Below are 3260 nucleotides of genomic sequence, written 5' to 3'. Positions count from 1 at the left end.
ATAATTGCCTCTGTACACACATACTGAACAGTAGTTTAATACTTCTGTGAATATTGCACAAAAGAACGAGAAATCAAAACCAAAAAAATGGCAATAAACCAGTTTTAGAAACCTAAAAAAACCCCTGAAGATATCAAAACCTTTAATTTACGCATATATGATAATTTGCACCAGTACTCATGAAAAATCTGCACCTTCCATAAGGTAGACACATTACCTGAAAACACTTACTTACTTCCCTTTGCCAAGCTCTATACAGTGCCCTTTTATCCTTCTCCCCTCCAGCCCTGTCCTGCACTGAAGTGAAGCTTCAACCTTCACTTCACTGCTTCTCTTCAGTTGCCCATCTACTGACAGGCTTTGCCCATACTCTGGACTTGCTATACATGCAACTTGAACCTTCCTTGGTAAAGTCTGAAGAGCCAAAAGACCTTGTTGTCTTTAGAGGGATGCGGGGTTAGCAGCTGAATACAAACACAATTCAGGCTAGCATCTGTCTTACCCATAGGCAAATCTTGCTGTCTCCAGCTCAATGTCACACTACTCTGTCAGAAGAAAATGGGGAACTGCTAGAACAAAGAATATAACCCAGTTATGCTCCTTCCACACAAAAAATAACCCCACAGAATATATTTTTGTTCTTCTAGGAAAAAATAATTAAGTACTATCTTCTTTCTTATGAAAACCCTGATCAACTCTTTGCTTCGTTCCTTAATTTTCAGTAAAGGTGCAGATAGATATCTATAATTTTAAATGTAAACATAAAAAAATTTAACATCACTACATCAGGCTAGTCATACCTCCAGAATAAGAAGTAAAAGAACTCATGATGAAATATCTCTGTCAATAGCATTAAGTGAAAAACAGATTTTTACACAAAATCATATACAACTAAAAATAACATGAGTTTCCTTTCAAGGAACGTAAACTTAAAAAAACCCACAAACCTTCCATAGAAATCAATATGGACCAGAAAAGAAACCAGGAACCTGATCATTCCCTCAGCAGTTTTTAAAACTCCTGAGAAACACAGTTAGCTGCCAGGAGCTAGTTTTGGGGAATATAAAAAGTCAGTTTTGTTTGTTGATTTTTTTTTTTAATTTAACAAAAGCAAATGCTAACACTGAGGGCCACTTCATTCAATGCTTTTCAAGGAAAGAAACATTTTTTCCTGGAAAGTAATTGTTACAGCAATCTTGAACTGTAACTATTGTCACCTTCTATCAACTGTAACACTTAATGTTACCTTCTTACTTCTTGCTTACATTGTCTCCACCGCAGTTAACAGGAAGCCCTGCAGGTGTCTTACTTCAGATTGATACAAGCATTTCTGAAATAGAACCTCCCCCCTAACCATTTTTCCCCAAGCTTTTAATTTTGCCACTTCATTGTCAGTTAAAATAATTTAGTGTGATAAATCCAAAAACTTTCTTGGACATTGTCTACCTACCAAAAAAATCAGGTGAGATTTAATTTTTTTTCCTTTTCAAGGTATTCATCAGGATACCCGTAATTATAGAGCTTATATTACAAAAGTTGATTATTGAATCTATTTATGAAATGTCTGTACCTACTCACTTTAATTCTCTCAAAGAAAATACTGTAATGTCAATGTCCTATAGCCAAGCCTAGAACGAACTATTACTACATTTCATTTTACTGACATTATATGCTCTTCAGAACAGAATTTGAGCAAAGTAATTTTAACAGCTTTCTGCTGCTGATTTTAAAACCAATTCAAGGAGAGAAAAAAACCCCAAATAGTAACATCCAAGAGACAGTGGTGGGAAAAAAGGGAAGAACTGAGATAGGACATAAGTTTCTGGAAAGCTTTACTGGATAATCACATATTTATCTCACGGCACACATGTCATGGTCCCACAGTTACACCATGATGGGCTCGTACTTCCAGATCTCACTTTGAGAAAAAAATACTACTTCTAGAGAGCAGAAAATGTTTGGTGGCTTTTTGTTTTGGTTTGGTTTTGGGTTTTGTTGTTTTTTTTTGTCTTTGTTTCCCCAAAAAGCTCCTTCCCAGTTATCATGCACTTCTTTAGAAATTACACACAAAAAAACTTAGAAAAAACCAAAAACCAAAATACACATCTCTGAAAAACTCTTAAGAGTACCAGCTCTGGATTAGGATATAATAGGATTGTTCAAAGCAAATAAGTGGGGTTAATTCATTCTTTTGTTTTAAAAATAGTTGCTTTTTAATACAAGTTTTATTCTGTAAAATAGCTTCAAATGCTTACACATATGGCAAAGTTTGTGCAAAATTTCAAGTCAGGTACTTCAGAGTCTTTCAATATTAAACAGAAATCAATAAATACAAGTAGTATAATAAAAGTTAAAAATCATTAATTAAAATGTATGTTGTGCAATGTTGACACAGGTGTTATGGACCCCTCATTCCCAGAGGCTCCCTACTTACCACTTAATGAGAGCTCGTATTGGAAGGTTTTGCACAAGTATCCTTAGCACTGCGTTTCAAGAATCTACCTGGCAATGTGTCTATTCAACACAATAAAAACATACCACAGTCTTGTAACAAATGATATTTGAGAAGGTTCATTTCACCCTGTGAAATCTCCTTATTGTCTGTGAACCGTGAAAATGGGATAAATAAAGAACAGAGCAACTTCAGATTACAGCAAAACAAAACAACACAACCCTCCCATCCCATCAGATTAAATAACATTAAATAGGTCAGTCTTGAGATAATGATAAATACAAGGATTTTTGCATAGGCCTCTGGAATACAGAGTCAGAATTATGGCCAATAAAACATCTGCTACTAAGCCTAATTTCCACCACTCTAACCTAACGAGTACTCAGAAACAAGAAGTTAAACCAAAAAGTAATTTCATTGTCTAATAACTTAGAGGTAAGAAATTATTCCTGCCATCCTCAAATACATAGTGCAGCATTCTGGTATTCGTGGTCACATCAGACTTCAGTATTTGCTTACTTACTAAGATCACTGGGCAATACAATCATTCAGACAGACCTACAATATAAGAAAACACTCCCAATAGAAACTGCTCAGCTCAAAATATGAGCCTCAGAACATTACAGGATGGAGTATGCAAACACTAAATAAAGATGCTATTTGAATATTCACTCAGGATTTGCAGGCTTGCAGGTGAAGGAGGCTCAAAGGCAGTCAAGACACAGGAAGTAGTTTAATGTATGGCATCATTCAATGAGATGTAGGAACGTTCTCAATGTGTCTTTGGCTTAGGGAGGCGGGAATGCCG

The sequence above is a fragment of the Chaetura pelagica genome, unplaced genomic scaffold, assembly GCF_000747805.2.
Source record: "Chaetura pelagica isolate M959 unplaced genomic scaffold, ChaPel_1.0 scaffold346, whole genome shotgun sequence".
Lineage (NCBI taxonomy): Eukaryota > Metazoa > Chordata > Aves > Apodiformes > Apodidae > Chaetura > Chaetura pelagica.
This window is presented reverse-complemented; position numbering follows the sequence as displayed.